The sequence below is a fragment of the Stegodyphus dumicola genome, chromosome 12 (genome assembly GCF_044657685.1).
Source record: "Stegodyphus dumicola isolate Sdum_Otavi_A_Nest chromosome 12, ASM4465768v1".
In the NCBI taxonomy this organism is placed as follows: domain Eukaryota; kingdom Metazoa; phylum Arthropoda; class Arachnida; order Araneae; family Eresidae; genus Stegodyphus; species Stegodyphus dumicola.
In genome coordinates this window covers 46,351,010-46,377,618 of record NC_140779.1, presented here as the reverse complement: position 1 = coordinate 46,377,618, position 26,609 = coordinate 46,351,010, and the positions used below count along the sequence as shown (strand labels likewise).

General features: G+C 34.2%; 1 long non-coding RNA gene across 1 annotated transcript in view; it reads left to right on the top strand.

Moving 5' to 3' along the window:
* The window catches only part of LOC118205518 (uncharacterized), a 154,994-nt gene that overhangs the window by 89,920 nt on the left and 38,465 nt on the right, over positions 1–26,609 (top strand). The window contains exon 2 of the long non-coding RNA XR_015044410.1: positions 12,961–13,116. This is a non-coding gene — a long non-coding RNA (uncharacterized LOC118205518). The remainder of the gene's footprint in view (positions 1–12,960; positions 13,117–26,609) is intronic.

Here is a 26,609-nt window from a genome sequence, read left to right as displayed (position 1 = left end):
ACTTGAATTTCTAATTCAGCAGCTAAAGCCAGCAAATCCTTTTTTTTCCCACGTCCCATAAAAGCCATGTCTCGATTTTATTCAGCCAATAGACTCTTAGTTTTATATAAATAATAATAATAATAATAATAATAATAATAAAATTTAAATTTTTTTTTCTTTTCTTTTTCTATTTAAATATAATTCACAATGAATTTAATTGTATTCGGCATGAAAATCAATCAGTGAAATCAATACTTAATGTGTTGTTGTTCACCTACTCTGGCGAGTCAAACGAAATTACATTTGAACACTGGCGTATTCATTACTTTGACAACTAAATAAACTAAGATTCCATGACGGAAATAATAATTAACTTTTCATAATCTTAATTAATTATTTTACGTTTACAAGGTAAATTGAGCTCTCACCTAAGTTATTTTGGTTCGTAATTATATGCGGAGAAACTCCGATCCTGTCGACTGCGCCAGTAAAAATCCACTCCTTATTTCAATATAATGAATATTGAATCTTGTAGGAAGAATAAAGCTAAATTTTCAGAATGAACAAAATACTTTTATTTGAATTTTAAAACAGAACCAAAAAAAATAAATACTGCAGCTCTTAACTATCAAAATTTTAAACTCTTAACTACTACAGTTGAAACTCTTACAACTATTAAAATATTAAAACATTAAACTCTCTAAACAAAAATATATATAAAAATCTTCCGAATCCTCTTCTTGTTGCCACACCGTAAAATGCAAGTTCTTGTCCTATTATTTATATTTCACGTTCTCTTTAAGTCACGATCTTTATAAGTCATGATCTTTACAAGTCAGGATCTTTACAAGTCACGATCTTTACAGTGCATATTTCCACGAATTCTTTTGATCTTTTCCCTTTGCTCGAGTGTGTGCTTACATTTGATGCCAAATTCGGTGTTAGCCGAAATTTCATTTTCTATGCATTGATTATTAGGTGTTTCACTGTTTTCTGCATCCATATCAGCGACATCTTTTGACTCGCTATAGCGAGATCTAGCACATGAAATATTCCCCAGTTTTTCATCATTAGTAACATTTTCGTCAAAATTTGGTACATCACTGAAACTTTCATGTCTGATATCTTCTTTAATTGGTGTACTGTGCTAGATTCAAAACATTTATTTATATCCTTTGATAAAATTTGACAGTTTGCAGAGACATTGCTTTCATCACATGTGTCCAGAAATACACTGGTGTGCAAAAATTAAGGACGAGACGGTTTTTTCAATATAACTTTGTACAAAAGCTTTCCAAATCAACACATTTAATACCGTAAGATCCCCAATACGTAAGGACATGAGTAATGTAAGCAACACTTACTAAAAGAGAAATCAGAGGGATAAAAAGAAGCTTTATTGAAAAAGTAGCATGGAGTGCAATGCGACTGAAGGCCGAAACATCCCTGTGATGGGTGTCCAGCAAGAAACATCCGGTCTTTAATAGGGAATATGATCTCCCCTGACTGCTAGGCAGGTTTCACAGCGTCCGCCCATGCTGAGAATAAGGTTGTCAATGAGTTGTTGAGGCATTGCTGCCCATTCGTCTTGCAGCGCCAATCGAAGCTCCGGAATCGTTACTAGTGGTAAGGTATAATCCATACGCTCAATATCCTCACTCTCTAAGAGCTGTTCGGCAGCTACTGTGCGATGACATGGTGCATTGTCGTCCATGAAAAAGAACTGCGGACCCATAGCGCCTCTAAAAAGACGCACGTGTGGAAGAAGAATCTCGTTACAATAACGGGTCCCGTTGACTGAACCTGCGTCGAAGATGTGAAGGTCTGTACGACTACCAAGCATGATGCCTCCCCAAACGAGAACACCGCCATCTCCATACCTGTCCCTTTCAATGATGTTCGAGGGATGATTGCGGCTTCCCCGCTCTCTCCAGATGAGTATGCGATGAGAATCGCTACTCAGACTGAATCTGCTCTCATCTGTAAAGAGTACTCGTCCCCATTCATTGTCTGTTCAATTCCGATGTTCCCGGCACCACAGAGAACGCCTTCTCCGATGGGCAGGCGTTAGAGGTACACACCGTACAGGGCGTCGTGCAAACAGACCACCACCGTGCAGTCTTCTGGCCACGGTAAAACGCGATATCGGTCGTTCAGTCGCCTGTGTCGTGTGTCTAGCGATTTCTCCCGCTGTCTGCCGCCTGTTTCTTCTGGCCTGTAAGGCAATATACCGGTCATCTGCGGGTGTGGTTCCTCGTGGACGACCACTACTAAACCCCCGGATAGCTGTTCCTGTAGTTTGAAATTGTCTCCAAAGTCGTGAAACGATGCTGTGAGCAATTCCGAACTCTGCAGCCACACTTGACACACTGCGGCCTTCCTCCAACTTCCCAATGATTCGACCTCGGGTAAAAGCATCCAGATGTCGTCTAACAGATTGATTATTCGCCATTTCTCGCTGAGGCAGCAACTCGGTGTGATTTTAACTGCTATACGGCGTGCAATCTCTTTGCCAGAAATACTGATCTTACACCGACAACATGCTTTATACTACTCAGACACTCCCCCATTACGTCTACCTGCATATCTGCGCATGTGCTACCGTACATCACCTTACTTAATCTCCTGATTGGTCTTTCTGTCCGCTCTGCCTCTTCGTTCAGCTGATATGCTAATTTTTCGACTTCGTCCTTAATTTTTGCACACCTGTGTATATTAAATTAGTGTCATCTTGTTGGCTCATGTTTCTGTTGATGACAATGTTCATGCTTGTTTCGTGATGTGAAAATGCATTCATATATCCGATACCAGATTTTGTTTTATCCAATGTTGATGTTTATCTAGATCTTCAAGCTTTTCTCTACTTTTTGCTAAAAGGCTTCTTCCCTTTGTATCATTTGTATCAACATCAAATCGTTCTTCAATTTCATGAATTTTAGTTTCATTCATCCAAAATATATTCTCAGATACGTCTTCAATTTTATTAGCAGTAGAAATTTCGTTAGTGATATTTCTTCCTTGATGACATAAATCAAATTCTGTGCAGAAGTTCAAAAGATCAATATCGTTTTGTGGTTTAATACTTTTGTTAGTTGGTGGCATTGATATATCTATGACGTTAGGTTTTACATCAAAAAAACTATTTTATTTAGGCTTCGAGTTGTGTGAAATAATTTTATCCCTTGTATTTTCACAAAAAGTCAAGAAAATAATTATCAGATAAAAGAGAATAACCATCCAACTTGCCTGAAATCCAAGCTAGCTAAAAGCACTGGGAGCCAAAGCATTGGTTGGTACTAAGACCACAATCGTTGTTGGTAAGAGGAAGAAAAAGTATAAATTATTTTATTCAGCAGTCCAATGCATTATGCACTGCAATCTCCGTTTTACGTCTCACACTGCCTGAAAGCACTTTCTGAAAGCAATTCACTCCAGGAAAAAAATAAATCTTTATTTGAGATGAACTGTTCAATTTAGTTTTCCAACAATATTATTCTTTTCTTACAAAGAATACACTTCATTAAGAATGCTACAGTTTGCTGAAAGTTTCCTCGACAAACGCGTTTTGTTTGTTACAGACTTTTATAATAAATAGCAATAGATATCTTGTAGAGTCATTAGGATTTTTGGAAGCCAGAGAGATGAAAAATTAGCAACCGCCTTCGCCGGGAATCGAACCACGGACCTCTGGAATACCGGCCCAGCGTGCAGAACCACTATACCACGAAGGACGCTAGGAAAGTGGAACAAATACCTTATATACTCCCCTTTTTAAGGGGCGACTAGGGTTTTAGGAGACCTAGTCGCCAAATCCTGGGTGTGGAGAATCATCATCCTCAACCCTTTTAGTTCGGGCGCCACTGTAGAGTCATTAGGATTTTTTGGAAGCCAGAAAAGATGAAAAATATGCAACCGCCTTCGCCGGGAATCGAACCACGGACCTCTGGAATACCGGCCCAGCGTGCAAAACCACTACACCACGAAGGACGCTAGGAAAGTGGGAGAAATACCTTATAATCAAAATATCTTCTTTTCAAGACTATATTATTGCATTGAAATGTTCAGTGTAACTCTAGAATATTACATGTAACCGCGAAATTAAACTGCAAAAAAGAGTTTTTAAATTACAGGTTGTACAGTTAGATTATAAACACATTTCGCATTCATTGATGTAATAGTTTACATTTTTTTCAAGGCAATGGAAATAAAATTCTTTATTATGAAATTTTTAAAAATATTTGAAAAAAAAAAGAATGATCAGACTGTATACTTTATTCTGTCAGTGAATACTAAAATACTTATTTAAAGGTTTCCTTTATAGTTCAATGATCCTTTTCAAACGTATATTATACTTTTAAAAGTTAGAATCTGCTTAGAACGGGATGTTTAACGTTTATCGCGTCTCTTGTTTAGGTTAAAAAGCATTTTTTCCTGAAGAAACTATAAACTTAGGAGCAATCTTCTGTAAACGAAATTATTAATTCTTTTCCAATAAATAACATAAGCTCTTCTTGCATTCCTTCTTTTCAGTTAAGGAGGGAATCGGTATTGCTTTTAATATCTGTAAAGGTTTCCTCAAGTTTATCATGCAAAAGAAATTAAAAGTTTTTTAAAGGAAACGTTTCCATTAGCTAATTACTGCATTAGTAGTTGATGGAAGAAATTGTGAGTTTCAGTCAGAGCTGCTGCAAGATATTTTACTGTCCGTTGCAATCTCTAAAGGTCTTAAATTCAGCTACCTACTGACTTGCCAGAACCCAAACATTTTGCCTCTCGCAATTCTGTTGCCATTGATTTCGTTAAGTTCTAAAAATTTGACCATTCCTAAATTTTGTTTCTCGATGCATCTCTAAATCCTAAATAGTTTGCGCCCAGTGCGATCCCAGGGGCTGGATTAACTACCCAGGCCCTGCCTTCCTTTAAATTTTGCAAGATTTTGAACGTTCTTGCGCATGCTTTAATTTGCATAACATTGTGGTCTGAGCGAATATAAGTAACATGATTGAAAAGGATGATGGAACAATGAATAAATTAAGCTTGACTGTTCGTAATACCTGTTAACATATTTCGCTTAATATAATTTTTAAAATTAATATAGGGACAGCTGTCCACTATTATTAATTTTGTACCGAATATTATTAATCCTTTCTTTATAAACATTCTGATTATCCAATACAGAAAATTCGACCACAGTATGTTTTTTAATATTTGCAATTTCAATAATCTGGTGAAAGAGGGTTCGACACTTATTTATCTTTATATATATTTATAAGCAGCACAACCCTAGTTAAAGAAAAACACAACTTTAATTAAATTTTTAATACTTATAGTTTTTGAATGTCTCCGGTTTCGAAGGAGTAAATGGAGTAAATAAAATCATTGAACATTTCTTCGAAGCCGATAACTCTTAAGACTTTTATGTGTATAAAGCAGTACTTAATACTTGGGAAAATATTCAACTACACCAGAATATAAGTGAGTATCATAATGCAACGGTAATGATAAATGGAAATGAACTTCGAAATTTGTTATGAAATAGGAATCCTATATCATTTTCATTCTACGTGCATAATAGTAACGTTGATCGTAGTTCCCGAGATGACTTCTGTGGAACCTTTGCTCAGCGAATATAGGCTTTATGAATAAAGCATCAAAAGAAGAAATAAAGCAGATTTATCTTTATGAGAGTTAAAAAATAATCGCTCTTGTTGTGACTTGTGTGGCTAATCTCACTTGCCTGACAGCAACATCAGGACAAGCTCACGAAATTCATGGTTGCAAGGAGAGCAAGACTGCGCCTGTCGTTGGCAAGAGCCTTCAGCACCATATGGGTGATAATCTGTTTTTTGTGACTTTAAAATAGAGATAGAAGAGAGTAAAACTCTTTGTAAATGTTTAATAGGCTGAAGGGTAGTGAGGTTTCTACTCCATCAGTTAATGAGTGATGAAAACAGGGAGAATTGTTTAGGTGCTTTCAGTTCTGATGCTTGAAAAATGTCTGGAGCAAAACTGACTACAATACTATCATTCCGTAAAAGCTTGCATTTACGAATATATTCGTCACAGGCGAGATGGTTAGTTTTGAAGTCGTAATACAGATATTATACATAACTTCTAAGCAGTTACCAGTTTTCCGGTATACTGTGCTGCAATTGCTACTTCGGAAGATTGTATTGTGGACTATACCAAAAAGTTATTCGAAAATCTTCTCGTTCTTTATTCGAGTAGTGCTTTGAGACCCGTATTTTGGCTCGGACGACTATTTCCTACACCGTTCTCTTACTCTTGAAATGAAAAAGGGAAACTGCCATGTCTTCCGAATCCAGAGATCCCTGACCCCTCCTATAAGGGCTCGAAATATACCTTACGGCTAGTTTCCTGCACCAGTTCTTTAGGAGATGGTTTTAAAAGATATTTTATCTTTCCGTAAAAAGCCATAGAATCCTTCATAAGCGCTTTTTTCGGGTAGATGACAACATATACAATACATTACCTTCTAATGGCAATAATGTATAATTCTATTGGCAATAATGTATTGCCTTCTACTGCGTTCCTATTGTCTATTTAACAATTCTTTCTGCTGCGGATACATTTTGAGAAATTATTTCTTTAACATTGTCTTAAAGTATCTTTTAGCATTGTCTTAGCCGCGGCTACTTCGACTATACTTATTTCTAGTTTCAGTTCTAAAAACCTTTTCTACGAATATCGATTTTTATATCATTCGACAAAATTCAAATGCAGCCTCTGAAAATAAATAAAAAATATGTTGTATATATTGGACCTATCCTCCACAATATATAGATATGGAGATATATATTGTAGAAGATAAGTTCCCCTGAACATAAGCAGGAAAATCTACAGTTAACGGGGGGGAATTAAATCTATAGGGAACTGAGAAAATTAAACCTATAGGGAGATTTGGCGGTGAATTTGAAATTGATGATTCTTCATTCAGATCAAATATTTGAATTATTGTAGAAAACGAAATGTTTTTACAAGCTTTCATTGGTACAGATGTTATAAGGCAAGGACAATTAACTGTAAATGAAAAAGTAATCGAAATTCAAAAACAATTTAATGTGCATTCTTGATATTTATAATGACAAGGAAATCGATTTAAATCACGTTAAAGACTGGGTACACCCAAATGAAATACTGCAATTAGTAACGTATTTTAACCTGAATAAAATAAAAACGTCTGCCCTGAAGATGAGACTAGCGTTGACAGATAAGTTTTCAGTCCATTGTACGTCGAGAAGTTTCCTATTCGCAGAGCAGCGTGAAACTGATGATCAGATGTCTGTGTGGTTAGATAAACAAATCTTAAAATCTAGCTGTTCCTATTACTCAAGTAATGTTACGTTAAGCAAAAAAAATAAATAAATAATTGCTCTCAACGACTATGTGTAGATTTTAGACGTCTGAATAAAAACATAATTAGCGTTCGCTTTCTATTGCCATTTATTGATCACGCCATTGATACATTAGAGTTAGCAATGATGTATTAGACTTGAAAAATGATTTTTTTTCATGTTGAAGTAGACGAAGAACTTAAAAAATATACACATCTTCCAAAACTCAAAATGGACAATTTAAATATTTAAAAGTCCCCTTTGGTCTTGCTAACAACCAAAGCGTTTTCCAAATATATATCTACGACATATTTCGTGATCTTTTAAAGGATAACACTGTAGTAATCTGTACTTTGTATGATATCATTATGCCACCGAAAACAAAACTCAAGGAGTCCAAAAATTAAAACTTGTTTCACAGACGGACTGAATATCGATTAGAACTAAGCATTAAGAAGTGCCAATTTTTAAAACTTCAAATCGAGTTTCTAAGTCACAAAATTAAAAATAAGAAATTATAGCCTTCTTCTAAAACTAAAGCAGTAATTAACTTTCCGAGTCTAATTGTGTAGAAGATGTTGAATGTTATTTAGGTTTAACCAGTTATTGCATAAAATTCATACCTAATTGTCCATTAATTGCAAATCTACTTGAGGATTACTGAAGAAAGATTCTAAATTCAAATTCGAAACTAAAGAACTTTATTAACGAATTGAAACGCATCTTGTCATCTGAACCTGTTTTGTGTATTTATAATCCGAAAGCATAAACTGATGCTAGTGCTAATGGTTACGGTGCACCTTTGTCCTGTTATAGAAATCCGTAACTGATAATCAGAATAGGAAGACGACGGATATTGAACTTGAATATTCAAGCTACATATTAGAAGTTAAAGCAGTCGAAGAGGCTCTCAAAAAATTTAAAGTGTACATATTAGGCATTTCGTTTAAAATCGTGGCAGATTGTAATGCGTTCAAAAAAATTATGGGCAAGAAAGACATTTGTACTAAAATATCTAGATGGAAATGAAGGTTATAAGATTACAATTACACAGTCAAGCACAGACTTATACGAGTAGAAATTCTTATATGGCAATTCAAGATGGTGTAACATTTAAGATAATTAAAGCTGAAGAAACTGATGAAGATATAAAGGTTATAAGAACGTTTTGAAGTCTGAACTGTGAAGATTATTGCTTACGAAATGTTGTTCTTTGTAAAATGGTAAATGAGAATGATGCTGTTAACGATGAATAAGTGTAAGAAGAAACTCAAGAAAACACAATACACTCAGATTTGAAGCCATCGAGGAGAAATACCACCGCTGAAGGAGATTCCGAAGAGAAGCATTTTCCCGAAGAAGAACTGTTTGCTAAAGATAATGAATTAAACACTACCAGAAAAACTTCATTAACATCACCAGCAACACATAAGCAAACAAAATTACTGAAAATGCAGTATCTTGATAGATTTCTCTCGATTTGACTAAAAGACTATTTTTTAAAGGTGCGAACTGTTTTAGGAAGAATGAAGGATGATGTCTAAAGATGAAATGTATTAAAGGAGGCTTATGGGAGATGATATTAAAAAGGCGAATTTAAAAGACGTATCCAGACGAAATTTAAGACGACGTATTTAGAAGACGTATCGAGACGATGTTTAAGAAGACGCATGTACGAAGACGAATTCAGACGGACTGATCCAGATGACGCTAATGGAGAGATTTCACGATGATGACGTTCACTTTTCCCTCAACGAAACGTAAAATTCTCTTTTCCTGTACTTTTTTTTTTTTATAATTTTCAGATCTCTAGACAATGATAGCCACTTTTCCAACACGCGAAGATGCATGCCATCAGGATGGAACGAGCATCTGTAGGATGTCATCAGTTAACAGATGGCGCTACAGACAATTTCAGACTATGAAGTGATCTATGACTATGAAGACTGATCTATGACTTCAGATTATGAAGTGGTTTTATGAAGTGATCTCCGACTCCAAGGTAATATATTAGTCCCCATAATAATAATAATGTTACGAATTTTTGTGCTTAAATAGGTGATTTTAGTGGACTTATAAGTGTGTGTGTGTGTGTGTGTGTGTAATTATGGCAAAGCCTCGACGGCTATCTGCCTAAGGGAAGGGATGCCTTCGTGGAGGACTTTCTAAGGGAAACTGGCTCGTATACACGTTACACATGGGGAAAACCACGAAAACGCCCATGCTGCCAGCCCTTTTGGCGGGATTCGAACCTCGGACCGAACTACCAGTGTTCAGCGACCGCTCGGCCGCTGGTGGGCGGACTTATAAGTAAAATTACTGTAGTTTTCTGTGTAATGTAGAGTGAGACAAATTTTAAGAGAAAGATATGCCGGAAAAGTAAAAATACAGAGCGAAGTAAGTGCATTTAACATTGAGTAAATGGGTATCTCGGTAATTTGGCGAGATATCACCAAGCTGACAACGATTTTGGCAACTTATTTTGTCACCAGACTTGGCGTGAACTTGCCAAATGTCGGTAAATTTGGCGAACATGTGGCGACTGTTTGGTTCTGTCCTTTTATAACCGTAATATGTATTGAAAGTGAATAAATGTTATTTACCACTATGTTAGCTGTAACCTTAATTTCACCGTTCGTTTTGCTTTCCAGTAATTTCGAGAGGCAGAAAGTATAATTTGGTCGTCACAAACGCAACTTTCTCTGGAATTCTGCCAAAACACGTGGACTTGTCCAAAAGTGACGTTATTAATTGCTGCGACGTGAAAGTCTTCTCTTCTCCGGAAAGAGAGAATTTATATGCTCGAGAGAAAGGAAGTCCCCATCCTTCCACTCTATTTTGAGAATAATTTGGTGAGAATGGGGCATGCGTATTTGCGCTCAAGAGGCGCCCGAACTATATTAGAAATATCTCGCCGGCGGGTTGAAAACTGTTTGAGGCCGAAGAAAGAGCTTCTGCTGTTGGGTGTCTAGTTAGCTACAGTTGTTATTCTTGTGAGTTCAGCGTAAGATCAGATTAGCATTCGCTTTAGATGCTCTTTACATTGCGTTGTGTTTAACTTTCTTAGCAGTTTGAATTGTAATCACTATGAGATATTGTGAACACTTGTGCGAAAATTTCTGTGGAAAATTCCAGAGTTTTGAAATATTTCTTTTGATAAAAATGAATTTTATTAACCTATTATCGGACTTGTGCATTCAATCTATTACGAAACCATACTAATCTGAACTACTAATCTGAAACTACTAATCTGAACAACACCATTTACAGGTTTCCTGAAACAAGGATGAGCCTGCAATATCTTTTATTTTGTACAGTTTTAGGTGTAGCTCTACACCTGAAACTTTCATGAACTCAGCCTTAACTCATTTATATCCCGGTGAGACTTAACGAAAATCAGGAGTGATAGTACAGATCCAAATCATAAGAAAATGGGTGAATTAACATAAAATACACTATAACAGTCTTTACACTAGTATATCCTGATGAATCTTCTACAAAATATTTCTTCATTCATAGTAATGTATTAATTTTCCTTCATATCATAATTATTAGCATAAACATGCTCGCCAGCTTCTCTATCAGCAAGTGGGGATTGCTACTACACCTCTGCCAGCAGAATTTTAGGTTTGAATCCTAACAAAAGTTTGGATATTTATGACTTGAGAATTTCTGTGAAGAAGGGTGTATGTACAGTTTGTGTGTAGGGAAGCCCGTTTGTCAAATTCATGGCAGGGAAGCCTGCAAATATCACTTGTCACAAGTCTGAGATGTAGATGAATGTTACTTAGTCGTCACTGCGTCCACAGGCATATGACAGATGACAGTTTCACTTCTCTACCCTCTACAGTTTTTTAATTAAATAAATCGAGGATGATAAAGAAGGTATAGAAAATGTCAATTAAAATAATGGGTCATTCGGAAAGTTCTTCGGTTTTTCAAATCAAACTGCGTTTTCTTCTAATTATTTTGTAACCGCTGATAAGGTGCGACCTTGATCGAAGCAAATATTTAAATACAGTCTTTTCTGCTTATGTTGTATAATTCTAGCATGTATTACAGAATAAATTATGTTTCAATGCGGTGCTAAGAATGAAAGAAGTTCATTTTCGTCTTAATATGCGCTTTTATTTTAAAAAAGAAAAATTGCCAGTCTGCCTGTAAAATTTCTGATATTTATTAACAAAGTGCTGTTTTTGATGACATAGTTTAAAATTAGTTTGAGGAGTTTAAGCACGGAAACCTCAGCCCTGGAGATGATGCTGCCTCTGGACCATCATTCTATGTAAATATGGAAGTATTAAACTATCTCTGACAGCTCAGGAATTATCATACAGACTAAATATTTCAAAAACCATTTGGAAAAGATTTAGTATGTAAGCTGCGTTAATGTATTGATACCCCATTTTTTAAAAGGGCAGAATATGCTTACTTTAGTTTCAGCATGTGATTACTATTTGCTGGAAAAGGATAAGCTCCTTTTTTGAAACGGATTATTACCGGAGATGATAAATAGATAGTATGCAATAACAGAAATAAATAGATAAATAGATAGTATGCAATAACAGAAATAAATAGATAAATAGATAGTATGCAATAACAGTAACAGAAAAAAAGGTAATGGGATAAGCCAAAAGAACCTCCTTTAATAACATCGCTTTTGTTTGGTCAGACAGCAAAGGAACTGTATACTATAATTTATTATCACTAAATCAGACTATAAATTCGGAAAAATACTGTTCCCAAATGGCAGTTTTGAAAGCAGAAATTGAAGCAAAGCGTCCAGACTGCCCAATTGTCAAAAAGTTATCTTGACCAATTCTTCGATGAATGCACATTTCGATGAGTGTCAAACAAAGATGGTTGAGATGTTTTGTGTCATCTCCCATGTACACTATATCTTTCTCCTTGGATTTCAATGTCGTCAGATTACTTCAAAATTCCTTGAATTCCTAGAATTAGTTTCTTTGGAGACTTTCAAACAACCTGAGTAACTTTTTTATGAATAAACCTATTGATGTTTTTTTTAAAAAAAAAGAATTTTCCAGCTGCTGAAGAAATGGAAAAAAGTCATAGAATAAAATTGTACTTATGTGATTCCATTAATTTTTTTTTATGTTTTTGTACTGCTTTATTTGTATTTACCATAAAAAACCGCAGAACTTTCACGGAATGGCCCAATATTTTGGAATTTCTATTTTTCTCTCTGTATCATATATTTATGTGCTGCATTAATACACTTTCATGGCTTTCTACAGTGTACAACCAGTTACTTTATGAAGAACTTTATTACTTTATGAACATTTCTACCTGTATTTCTCATGCATTCTTGCACATCAAAAGGCTACTTTATAATTTTTTTCTTTACGCTATATACATTTCTTTTGAATGTTGAAGGTGCTACTTAGGATGCGTTCTGAAATTGAGAAATGTTAAAACTTATCAATGACCTGGTGACAGCTTGCCTAGTTAAACACTTGATTTCAGTCAAAAGTAGATAGGTACCAGTTAATCAAAAATTACCTCTTCTTATCAGAATTGTTATTGGCTCAAAACTGAGATAAGCTGGCGCAAAGACACCACAGATCGACCTTTGATCTAAGTAAGCTGATTTATTTTTTAGATTCATTGACAGGGGATACTGATCTTTCTCCCATCATCAGAGACCTCATACCTGAGTTGAGATTTGCGCTGATTAGTCATCTACGTCTTAGCCTGCCATTCAGAAAAGTACTCAAGCACCTTTTCCTTCTTTTTGATTTGACTGTTTCCGGATAAGGTATGTATCACAATTTCAGTATATGTTAGCTGACAAAAATGAAACTTTATATTTTGATTTGCATTTACATATGTATGATGTTTCATAAATATTTCTTTTCTAGTAAAACTTCAGTTTATTAGGTAGTCATTTCCGTTTTCTGTCTGTTGCCGTTTTCTGAGAAAAATCGGAAAGGTGTTGGCGAAGTGTATTTATATTTATATTTAATCCTTTTGCAGTTTGCTTACTTGGTTAAATATTAATTTTTACCATAAATTTTACTTCATAATTCATAACAAGAGAGAGTGAAATATTGAACAGCAAGGTGCCATATCTAAAAGCTTTCAAAAAAAAATCTTTTACCGCGAATATTCCTTTGAAACAACTTGCGAAGCGTTTTTCCCCCCATAGCTTATGTTCGATATATAAAAAAAAACAAGAAGCTGTAACAAATATCTTAATATATCACTTGTGGAAGAACTATGATGCAGTAACATAGGCCAGTTTGAGATAAAGCAAAGTCTTCAGACCCAGCACGATTACTGAATGCGAATATTTCCGTTGTTCATAAAATGTGGGATTATTTTCTGATGATGCATGTTTTTATTCTGAAGTTTAATTCCAAAAAATGTCTTAATAAATGTATTAGATTGATTAATGCCTACTCAAATTCGTTTATGATTCTGTTCCATAGTAATTATCGGAGGAACTGTATCATCTTTTAAAACTATGTGTTATAAGGTTTAGTGAACTAGGCCTTTATCATAGGTGGTCTTTTCGTTTCAATAAAGAACAAAGAATTAGGTGTGCATTTATGTGAATGAATGCGAATTATTTGTAAATAAGACCAGATATGATGCCCGACATTACAACACATGGAAAGAATCAGACACCTATCCACGTAACATACTCTAAGAGAACCGTTAAAACAGAGGCCACATATAAATTTAGGGTGCCCTCCCTTGGATGCCCATAAGGACAGATTTCTTTGTTGGTAAATGGAAACTTCATTGCTAACAAATACAAAACCAATGTTCTCGAACTTTGTGAAAAATCTTCACACAAATATAATAGACAAAATAATCATATTAGAAGACCATATTTTTCGATAATATTCAGCTTATATAAAGGAAGAGTACTGACAAGACATTTAGGTGCATGGGGGGCTAACTTTGATTTACAAATTTAAACTGAGCGTGTGTGTGATTGCTAATACCAACGTAACTGCCTAACTACTCTAAAGAAATAATGCTTGTTACTGCATGTTGAGGTTACTGGTATCGTTATAAACAGTAGAAAATATTGCTATCGGTTACATAGTACCGTGAAAGGTGACTACAGTCTACATCGAATAATTTTCTCACTGCTTTCTCAAAACTTAGGTTTGAAAAATCACCTGGCCAATTTATCTTATAAAATATTTTTTCTTGCGAAATACTATTTTTATGCTATTAGATCTTCTGCCAATTTCATCAAAATTTTTTATGTAATTTTTATTTATGTATTTGGTAACGTAGCTTAAGTTAACTAGCCACTTATTATCATCTTTACTACTTCCTTCCGTATTCTTCACCAGATTGCAAATTAGCTGTATTTTGAATTTCAGTTCTCTTTAAAGTATTGATCTATAGATGAAGAAAGAACAAGCAGATTTCCTCTTAAAATAGTATATACATTCTATTTAAATAAAATCATTTCTATTATGAGATTGAATTTTATTTAATTTTCATGTGGTCGAGCTTCTTGAATCTGTCATCGTTGTGAAAAATATTTAACATGCTGTAAAAAATGATTCCTTGGCTTTCATTTCTTGTGAGAGAAGAAAAATTGACGGAATATTATAAACTTTTACCATGATAGCTGGAAACAAAATTGTGAGTGGATAAAAAATAACCTGAGGAGTACAATTAACACATGCACTGGAGAGCGACAGTTTCTAAATATGTTTACTTTGAGAATATCGATGCGTGATTAAACATTAGATAAAAATTTCAGTTTGTTTTTATTATATAACATCAAGAGTTAAAATTAAATTATTAGCATCCAGAATTTAAGCTCAATAAGTTTTAGAAAGCGAAACTGCTGATTTTGCCGTGTAATATTCTCCGGTAAAAGGAACAAAGTGAAAGTTGTTTTTTCTCTGAACAAAGTGAAAGTTACTTTAAGCGTAGGAAATGCTAAACATTTACTGTCCAATTATTTTGCTGTTGGAATTACTATTATTTAGTACATTTTAGACTTTTAACTTGTAATTTTCGTTTTCATGCATGTTGTGATTCTAATTTAAAACTCCAGTATTTTGTTTTATCTCTCCAACTGGGATTTTTAATTGGGCTGATGCAAAAAAGTAGTTCTAAGAGCTTATCATACTTATTCCGTCTTTTAAAGTAATAATATCAAGCATCATGACGCTTGTCTTACTGTTATGATTAATTTAATAACTTATTGCTGATTACCAGAGTGTCTTAGACGGGAAAAATCTATTTTTAGCTTCTCCTACCTGGAATTTCTACTAGCAAAAAACTTACGTGATCTCGAGTTTTTATTTTGCTGCATAACGCTGCTTATCCGACGCAACTGAACTGAGTCATATTTCGAATAAGCCATGGAAGCCATTTTTGATAGCTAGAAATAGAATTATTTCTACACGTATCACATTTTTATTAGATATATCACGCGTATTTATCACTTATTATTATATGCATTACATTTTAAAGCAAATGCATGTATTATAATACATTTATCAATTTGCACTGTTGAAAATAATCAGTCATCTTCTAAATTGTTTCTTTCATAATATTTATGAATGGCAGTGGCTCTCCTTCCTTTCCCATAATGCCCTGCATAAAGATTTGAAAGCGTCCTGTTTTTGCATAAAATATTTTGTGTTTGGTTGGCTTCATCATATTCTATGCATTTATCCCTAAAAAACGAATGTGTAAAAAACGTTATTTGAATATAAACTGTAGATGACTGTTTTCCAGGATCCAGTGATTCAGTGTTATTTTTACTTCCTTGTACGAAGTAAAAAGGAAGTATTGTAATCGCGAAAAGTTTCAGGCAGCATGTTTCAACGAAAATATCCATTTTGACCGCTATCGAATTAAATTTAACGATGTTTTTGCATGATATCTGTACGTAAGGACAGAATAAAAGAATTTTTTCCTCCAAAAAAATTGTGAAACTGCTTTAAAATGAATTCTGAAGAGAATTTTTCGTGGCGTCAGTACGAACGTATGTACTTAAGTATGTATCTCGCATAACTCAAAAACGAGTAGCCTCAGAACGTTGAAATTTGTATATAGGACTGCTATAGCATGTAGATGTGCACCTCGTATTTTGGTTGCAATCGGCCGCACCAAACGTATATAAATATATTTATATATATATATCCACTCTGTTACCCGGCTCAGTGATCTCAGTTTCTTTACTCTTATATGTTTGTAAATTGTACATTTTTTGCTTTAAAATGATTGAATTATGTTGTTTTTATCTTCCGGTTAAGGTTTCTATGACTTTAGTAAATCTCTATGCAATATTTTTAGAATTATCAACAATTTTAAAGTTGTTTAAGTTCCGCTAAGCCTTTTTTTTTATGGCAGCCATTGATTTTTACATTTGAAACAGCAGATTAGTGGATTTGTTGCCAATCTAGAGAAACTTAGCTTCGCAACAACAAAGATAAGGCCTTCGTTTATTATTGCCAATTAAATCATGCTTAATCCTTTCTGGAATTTTTTCGAGGAAATAAGTGTTTAAGATTTACTTCGTAATTTTTAATATAGATATTTTGAGTTTTTATGTATTTTTGCCTTCTCGCGAAGTGAGAACTGAATTAATTGAATGAGAAATACTCAATCGTCTGTGAAAAACTGTTTCTTTTTTGTTTTATTTGCTTAATTTCTTTTATACATCATTCTAGCTTTATTGTAGTATTTGAATAGAACATGTGGCAACGATTAGTTAATTGTATTCTTTAAATGATATAAATTGTGTGCCTTATGAGTTATAATATGAGCGAAATATAGTACTGTTAAGTGAATCTAGCGCCAGAGTGCCGCTATGGTAAACAAATACTAGAGTGAATTTTAAAGAATGCATTTATTCTATTGTGGTTTATGTGCTGTCGGCGAAGTAGATTTAATTCAATCCAATAAGTTTAAATGAAATGCAAGAAAAAGTGCGTATAATTTAATATTCCGTACAAGGAAGTCATGTGGTGTACACATCAGATTTTTTTTTCCTATTTTACAGTTTAGCGAGATTCTGTTTCAGCGAAGTTCGTTTCAGTACAGTTTTATTCTATTAAATATTTATCTCGCATATTAACTACACTGATCATCAATTAATGTTGGTACAGGAAAAGAAAAGAGCGTCTTTTAATTTAGAATTAATTCGAATACGAAAGACAGAATTTTGCCTCTCGCTGAGTCAGCAGTCAGTCTATCAGACTAGAGGGTCTTAATCCTTTGTTCCTGATATGCACCGGCTTCAGTCTGATTTGCTATATTTCTTGAACCAAAAATAACGTTCTCCTTACTGTTGTTTTTAATATTTGATTTGATGTTCTCTTGTTACTAAACAAAATCCCAAATAAATCACAGAAAGAGAAGAATATTTTAAGAAAATAAATTCTCTGGTCGAGTTTCCGTTCAGTTGCAAGCTTCACTTCTCTTTTTTATTTACAGCCCAGTTTTTCAATTCATATCAAAATGCACATACACCAGGCTAAAATTTAAACGGCTGAACTAACGCAGCTTAACTAAGAAGAAATAGCATGAATAATTAATAGATGAGGTTGTAATACGGAGTACTAAGGTCTTAATTTTGAGAAAAAAACTGAAAAAATAGCTGATTTCAGCTTGTTTGGAATTAGGTCCAACTTTAACGGTGTTGATATTAACTTAACAGAAATTGTAGTGACTCGCACAGGAATTGAACTATTTGAGGGAAAGAAGAGAGATGGGCTCGGAATCAGATTATTAGTGTCTTCTGAAGGAATGCTAAGTCATTTATAAAATTGCTATGCCATATAAATTTCGGAAAATTTCAAGAAATCTAAATTGAGAGGCAAATTAATAATTTTGGCGTCTAAAACATAAAAGTTGGGGTTTTTATCAAAATAATGTTTTGCCTAAATAATTAGGTTTTTATTTAAGTAGCGATAATTTCCATCTAAATAATAAGACTTTTCATTTTTTCGTATTTAACATACCGGATGTTTCTTTTATCCTGAATTTTAAAGACCTGCCAATTTATTCTGTATAAGCAAAGCCGCATTCACAACGAATTGTATAAATCCCCGCGAATGAAGGTCTAGTATAAAGACAGACTGTCAGACTTGTATAAATTGAGAATTGAATTTTATTGGCAGATTAAGAAAGCGAAAACGAGAAAAACCATAGTATTTGGAGCATTTAGAAAGAAAATGGCTAAATTTAGAGTATGTAAGTAGAAGGTACTGAGGTGTGCTTTATTAGAAAACTCAGAATTCAGGACGATGAAGGTCTAGAAAGTTTCTTAGATGTGTCGATGATACATCGAACTCATATACCACTAGAACAATACCACAGAGAAATACCACTAAAAACAGCAGTGCCTTTTTAGAATATTAAGATCTTTTGCTGAAGTGGTAGGAATGGGTCATAAATAATTTGCCCTATAAAAAAGTATAATAAGCCGTAACTATTTGTTTATATGGTCGTAGCAAGCAGAGTGAGAAGGGACAAAGAGAAAAAGCAAAGGAGTTACGAACAATACTCATCTGAAATTTATTATCGGATTTCGTAGCTTGTACGTCCAAAACGGGAAGAGATGTTTGAGATCAACTTCAGAACTATTAAGTTGTATGTTTTCATTTCAAGTGTTCAGTATAGAAAGAAAATCCAGATCATCAGCAGTATTGTTTTAAGGAACAAATATGCCATCAACATACCATACTCAAAAGCATTAAATTAATCTTTCTTAAATTCTGCACTTTTCAGAGTTCATTCAAATGTCATAAATGGTAGGAAAAAATAAAATATAGACAGCAAAACCTTATGCTAAAACTGCTGCTAAACTTGTTGCTAAAACTTTCCGCCGAAAACAAAACTCGTCTGTTCTTAACTATTATGAACCTTTGATACAAGAACTGCTTAGGTTAATCCTGATTTAAATCGAATAAACGCGATTCGTTGTTGAAGCAATCCTCCGGTGACGTGAAACAGATCTTGAACTTTTTGGAGCTTCTTCAAAATCTTGAAAAACAGTATGAATGAAGAAATCTTATTCGTGACTTCAGGTTGTTAAAATATCAGACTGAAGGTTCCAAGATGTGATCGGGCATGGTAGTAGTGTCTATCGGAAGAAGGCACATAAGTACGTAATTTTTATCAAAGGCTACAAGCACTTAAAGAACCTACTTTTTATGAAAGATGATTCTGTACACTGCAGGGACGCCTACTCTGTATTGGAAGTTTTGAGATACCATCATAATCCTTAAAACCAAAGACCGCTTATAACTCCTGCGAAAAGCTGTCATGTTTATAACGAAAAGAAATGTCTGTCCGCTTCATTCGTGTTTCATATATGAAAGAAACATATGAAAATATGAAATATTTTATTGAGCAATTGGTATAAATTGTGAGAAGTATTTGTAGAATTCTACAGAGATTTCAAAGTTATAGCGTTCAAATCACCAGAGCAGAACGCAAATTCTTGTAACTCCGTAGCTTAAATAGTAAATTCAGAGTCTAAAATACTGTTGCTTTCTGCATGAGTGGGATAATTTTTTTCCCAATGTCAGATTGTGAACAATTACAAATGTAATTCAGTCCATTAATCTATGCAAGGCTGAATGTGGTGGTCTCTTTATTATGTAGGCACGTAATAGGTGGGCCACCATCTCCTTTCCTATGACAGGGTTCGTACGGTCCTTAAGAGTCCTTGAAAGTCCTTAAATTTTTTTAATCGATTTTAATCCTTAATTGTTTTCATTAATGGTCCTTAAAAGTCCTTAAAAGTACTTAATTTCCTTGCGCAGAAATGTTTACGAACCCTGTATGAAGGGTCGGACAGTTACAACCATGCCTTCTCCGGGATTCGAACCCAGGCCCTTCGGCATCGCAGTCAGCTTCCCTGATCACCATGCCGACTAGGCGGCTGAGTGGGATAATAAGAATAAGAAAAAGCGTATACAGATGCTTTCACCACTATTCGATGGCAGAGTTTTTCTCTGAAATCTTTTGTAAGCCAAAATGACATAAAGTTAAGAATAATTAACATCAATTTATATTAAAACCAGATGTGCTATGCATAGCTTATATATTAAAGCAGAAATATTGCGTGTACTATATATTTTTACCTCTCAGAGTTGAGAAACATACCTAGCACATTTTGAAGACTGAAGACCAATTAGAAAGAATTTCGGACTTTGGTAAGGTCCAGAAGATTTGCATGTAGAAGACAGAGGGAAAGGAACATCTATTAACAGCTCATTTTCATCTGAATCCTTTAAATCAAGCAGTTCGCTAACATCTTATTTATATACTTGCTTCAACAATAAAGCTAAAGGTTTTCATCTAATGAAGGAAGTCTTGAAATTTGACAATTCCACTCTTTAGCCTCATACACACTTCTATCATGCAGGTCTTTATATCTGTTCGAAACACTTTGCAAATAATGCATTATTCCAATTTAATTTGAGCCACCTTTCATAAGAATAAGTGTTATATATTTCATAAGTGAATCATATTTTTCTCCAGTCATTGTAAGTTTGTAATCTCGAGTCGTAATGAAAGTGGATTCAGATGTCTTAAAGTTCCTGGACGACTTCGCTTTTGATATGGGGCAGTGGTGTTGTTTCATCCACTTTTTGTCGCATTTCGTATTGGTTGCTCTCGCAATCGATCAGCTCATCAATTCTGGGATGACTCCAGTACCCCTTCCAGTATCAATTTTATAAACCCAGGTTCCTTAATCAAAGTTCCTATTTCCATGTTCATTTTTGTTATTTCAAGTTTATTATTATTCTTTGTTGGTGCGCTTTTTCCCCCACTTTTTTGCTGTTGCGAAAGCGAAAGCTGAACTCTGTTTTTGCCCTTCTATTTTCTTGTACAAAGTGAAGGAAGTGTTGTAGTCTTGAAAAATTTCGAGTGTTTTATTTCAACAGAAATATCCATTTTGAACCATTCGTTTGCTTGACATCCGTATGTACATACGGATAGAATAAAAGATTTTTTCTAACACAAATTGTAAAATGGATTTTAAATGAATTCAAAAGAACATTTTTCGTGACGTCCGTACGTAGCTGGGTATATATACATGTATGCATGCATATATTTCGCATAACTCAAAAATGATTAGCCGTAGAAAGTTGAAATTTTGTAAATGGGACTATAACATCTAGTTATGCAGCTCCCTTTTCTGTTGCAGTCGAGAGAACCAGACATAAATATTATATATATATATATATATATATATATATACCAAAACCTTGCCCGGCGGAAAAGCCCTTACCCAGCCTTTAGTTTCGTAATCGTTGCTCGTTTAATATACTCTCAATTACAGAAGCGTTTGGCGAACCATGACGAAAATATTCATATTCTAGCGATGTCAAATTTTGGCGGTCTTCTGATTCCTATATTTATATTTGAGAAAGATTTATCCTCGTTATAAAAAAGCAAATAAAAGAGAATATGTAAGTGATTATATTATCTTTATCTTGCTCTCTTGTAAATTAAATTTTTAATCTTGCCAGCGATAGAGCAGGATTTTACTTTTTAAGTCCTTTTAAAATAGATTTGAAATTCCTTAATTTAAGGAATTTAAGGAATTAATTTAAGGAATTTTTACCTTGTATTGCTTTACAAATTACTCACACACACACACACATATAAAAAACATTAAAAACTTCTGCCTTTAACAGAAGACATAACCTCATAGAATTAAAAATATGCGTTCTAAATTTTCTTAACTGCAGATATAATATTTTAGAATCCTTTAGGTCTTTGAAAAATTTCCTCACAAAATAATAAATATTTATGTAAAATATACTGCTTTTTTAGCCCAAAGGCGCTTTACCCAGAAGGGTTATTAGTATCAAAACAGGATTTTGCGTTGAATCACTATAAAAGTTTGAATCACTTTTCAAATCGTTGCCACCAAATATTATCGCCTTGTATTATATCTAAAGATATTAAATAATAAAGAATTTGTAGGAATATATGCATGTTTTTGGCATTGTAAAAAAACAACGGTACCTAGATCCATGAAATTTAGAATAACGTAGTCCTCCAGCAGAATATGGACACCTGGAAGCCCGAATTTTCGAATTTGTTCTATTATGTATTTCGGATTTTGTAAAACTTCAACGAATTTTTGATTAACAAACTCAACAACTTCAAAGCGAGCACTGTGCGGAAGAAATAGCACAATTACTCTTGAAACGTGTACGTGTATGTAAATGAAAAAAACGCTGCTTTGTTAGTAATGTAAAATCGGGAACCTTTCAGTTTCCCCCCCCCCGCATGTTTAAAGCTTTTCTAATTAGTTTTTCTTTCCAGTTTTGATAGTTTATCACGTTTTAGAAAACTGGTTTTGTATCATCCAGGTTTTGGTTGACATCATCCAACAACGAATGTAGATGCTTAAAAGTAACCTCTGGCCATTAAATGTGTTGTTCAAATGAAATTAAGTCGTTCAAATAAATAAAATTCTGCATATGGGCTACACGACAGATTAAACAAAACTGCGTAAAATTATTTCAATCTTTAATTTGAAATAACTTACATTCGTTAGAAAAATAAGCCGATATATATTGTGGCTGAATATAATATGAAAATTGAGAGGCGAATATTATTCAAATAATTTTATTTCCAAAGGACGTGGTTATAAGACGAACTAACAAATGAAAATTATTCGTGGAATAATCTACCTGTAATTCTCACGGTATTATTTAAAAGAAGCCTATATTCCATTTACAATATCTAATAAGATATCTTTATTTTTACTTTCCTGTTCATCCCCCGTTATTGTTGTGCATTGCTATGCTCTAGGCCCCCTAAATTGTTTAGTGCTTCTGGAATTGCTACTTTAGTGGTTTTCTACAGTTTGCAAGTCATCACTTTCGTCATCGTTGTCATTGTTACAAATCAGTCCGTCTTCCCATGTTCCTCAGAACCATCAAGAGCATTAGGTATCGCCGTCTTTTTTATGTTCTTTATAGTGTTATTCTTCAATCAACGCTCATGCACCCCGAATCCGGGAGAAAATCAATTAGTAAGCTAAAAATAACTACTACGTTGATGAATCCATTTTAACATTCAGGGTAATTTGCTTTCTGAACGTCTTGAGGAAAGGGAAAATTACGCGAATACTCAAAGAATTTTCAGAACTTTGGGTCAAAAAGCTAAGGGGGTAAATATGCGAGTTAAGTACGGTAATATATAGTATTTCTTACTTTTATATCGCAGCCGATAAATTAATTTTTTATTTATTATTTTATTTTTAGTGAGTCTACTGGGATTCATCGCTCATAACGGTATTCAAAAATGATATACTCTAACACAGAAACTCAATTCTCAGTTTCAGTTCTTGTAGATTTCCATAGTTTCGTAAGCTATTGTTTTTACGGAAGTTTCGTTTGAAGGTCATGCGTCATCCATTCTTGCGTCATCGAAAAAACGCTTTATTATTCCCTAATCTCTCCAGTTAACTTCAACAAACAAAACAGCTGAAAATCTTCAATAACCTGTTCGGAAATCACGTTTGACAGTGTTGAAGTGAGGAGGACTTTTTCAAGAGCAACTCTTCCTTATCTCTTCTTTGCGAGATTGACAGTTAAGCCAGAGATTGACAGCTTTGACAGGCGCTCGTTCAAACTCTCAACTTGTAATGTAGAATCTTTTGATAACATTGAATTGTCACCGATTGTCACAGAACAGTAGTTTACTCTGCGATTCGTGATTTGAATTTTTGAATAACTATGCAAACAGGATGTGATTGGAATAAAATTTTCATAATCTCATCATGCATTCCATTTCAAATATTAAAAAAAAATAATAACAAATAAAAGAGAAGTTGGGGAACGAAATTGGTGCAAGATGCTACGTTACTGTTACTGTCATAGCTTATCCCAATTAAAGATTACTTATTTAGCATTAAAGCTTGTCAGTTTCAAATAACAGTTATGGGTAACAATGTGACATTTTAGACAGCTATGCTTTATTATTAATTCAAAAAATATTAAGGGATCTTATTAATTGTATAGTCTTCCGTAAAGATCCATTCAACGTCTTGAGTTTTTCTTATTGCAGCGATAGGTTTCTGAGAAATTTTCTCAAATAATGACTAAAATTCTCTTGAGATATGTTGAAGAATTATTCTCTTGTTATTTAACGACTTATAGTAGGCATGATCAATTCGTTGGACTCTAAAACGAGGTTTGCGTCCGCGCAAACAATGGTTTTCTTTATTAAATACCTTTCCAACTTGAATATGACATTGCGCTATGACATGTTTTTTAATAATAATTTATTTCATGTTTTAAGTTAACACTCTGTTGCAAAAAAGTATATGCATTCAGAAAAATTGAGCTACAGGTACGAAACGTAATATGCAAATTTGATATGGCGAGTTGTGTGAATGATTAAACTTGCAGCTCTAATCAGCACTGTAGAGCGATACAACTCGTGCCCCAATTGCGCAGCTGGTAGAAAGTAAAAAGGCAGGTTTTTGGAGAATGACGAGCATTTATGACCATGCTGACAGCTTAGATACACGACATTGTAACGAAAGATGCCGTTAAGAAGTAATCGACGACGTTATGAACAGTTATCAGACTTTGAGAAAGGTCGCATCAGAGGGCTAAAAGAGGCTAGTTAGTCGAACAAGCGGATCGGCGTGCATTTTGGTGGCAGCGATATGGTCTTTGTCCATTGTTTGGAACTAGTGACTCAGCAAAGGCACAGTCAGCCGACGTAGTGGTTTGGAATGTCCCTGGCCCACCAATGTGCGAAGATGATCGCGCAATTAGAAGAACTGACATGTCCTATCAACAGTTAGGCTATCATCGATTCAACGCCATTTGCCAACTCACAGGGATTCCGGGACATACATACAGGGATATGATTTGCAACCGATCATACTGCTTGTGCTAGCAAGTCATACAGGTTCTGTTACCTAGCAGGAAAACCCTCAGCGACATATAACATGACTTTTCCAATAATGTTTTCAACGTGTTAATGTTCTCGACTAGCCTGTCATGTCTCCAGACCTGTCGCTATTGAACTTTCTTTGGGACATGTTGGGCAGGCAAATTTAGCCGTGTACAAATAGGTCCGAACTCGCTGACCAGTTGCTCCATTTGTAGCAGAATCTACCGCATAGGGACATTGGCAACTTAATAGACTCCATGCACCAACCGATTATCGGCTTATAGGGCTGTTAGAGGTGGCGCTTTACCACCTACTGATTTTCACATTCTTTGCCGTCTGGACGGCTTTTAGTATTATGTTCTTTAAATATACCATTCAGTATAGGTAATAACTCTCAAGACGGCAAAAACGACAGATACATTAATGACATCCTTCGTTGGTGATGCATCTGAACTGAATATCTGACTGAATATGTTTACCTAACTTGCATTCGAAAACACAAAATATATCTGATGATCCAGTTTATATTTGATGAATTAGCAATCGAAATCAGATTGTTCATTTCTTTTTTTTTTCTCCTACACATAGTCATTATAATGCATTTTTCAAAATGTGTATAGCATTCATTCATATCATCCGCTATTTTTAGTTCGGATGCCGTATACAGCGCAAACGAAGATCAGAAGCGATCTGTTTAAAATCTGTTTTCGCCCGGTAGTTGAATTCGGAATCTTCGGTACGCCGAACTAATGTGCTAACTGTTATGCGTAATATATCCAAGTGGAAGAAATGTCTGAATTTCTTCTGAAAATCGCATCTGATGCAAGTTAGTTATTTAGTTGTTTTAACATTTTAAATAAAATTAGAGGCGTATTTCTGAATTTTCATGAGCATTTTTCATAATTGGTTATTTTCTACAGATCGTTTTGAATAATCTTACTTAATCTGCAACTTTGAAAGTTGATTTTTTATTCAATAATTAATAATGATGCAAATCAATAATTCATTGTAAAAATATTCTTCACTTCTGTTTTCTATGCTTCTCCTCTCCTTTTTAAGTTATGCTTTTTTACTACATAAATTTTATTTATCTTTATCAAAGTTTTAGTAATTTCTTATTTCAGTTTCTGCTATAACGATAATTTAAATATCATTAAAGCTGAAATTTTCATCGGCTTGTTCTGTAACATGTTGTTGGCATGAGCTGCCTCGCTTATATTGTAAAAATTTAATTGCATTGTTCTTTAAATATATCACGAAATCCTTCTCTCGAATCAGATGTATTTTTTTACTAAAAATATTTTCGAAGCTTTTAATGCTATGACCTGAAAGTTGTTGCAGCTAATCAACATCATAGTGTTAAACATGTATGATGCT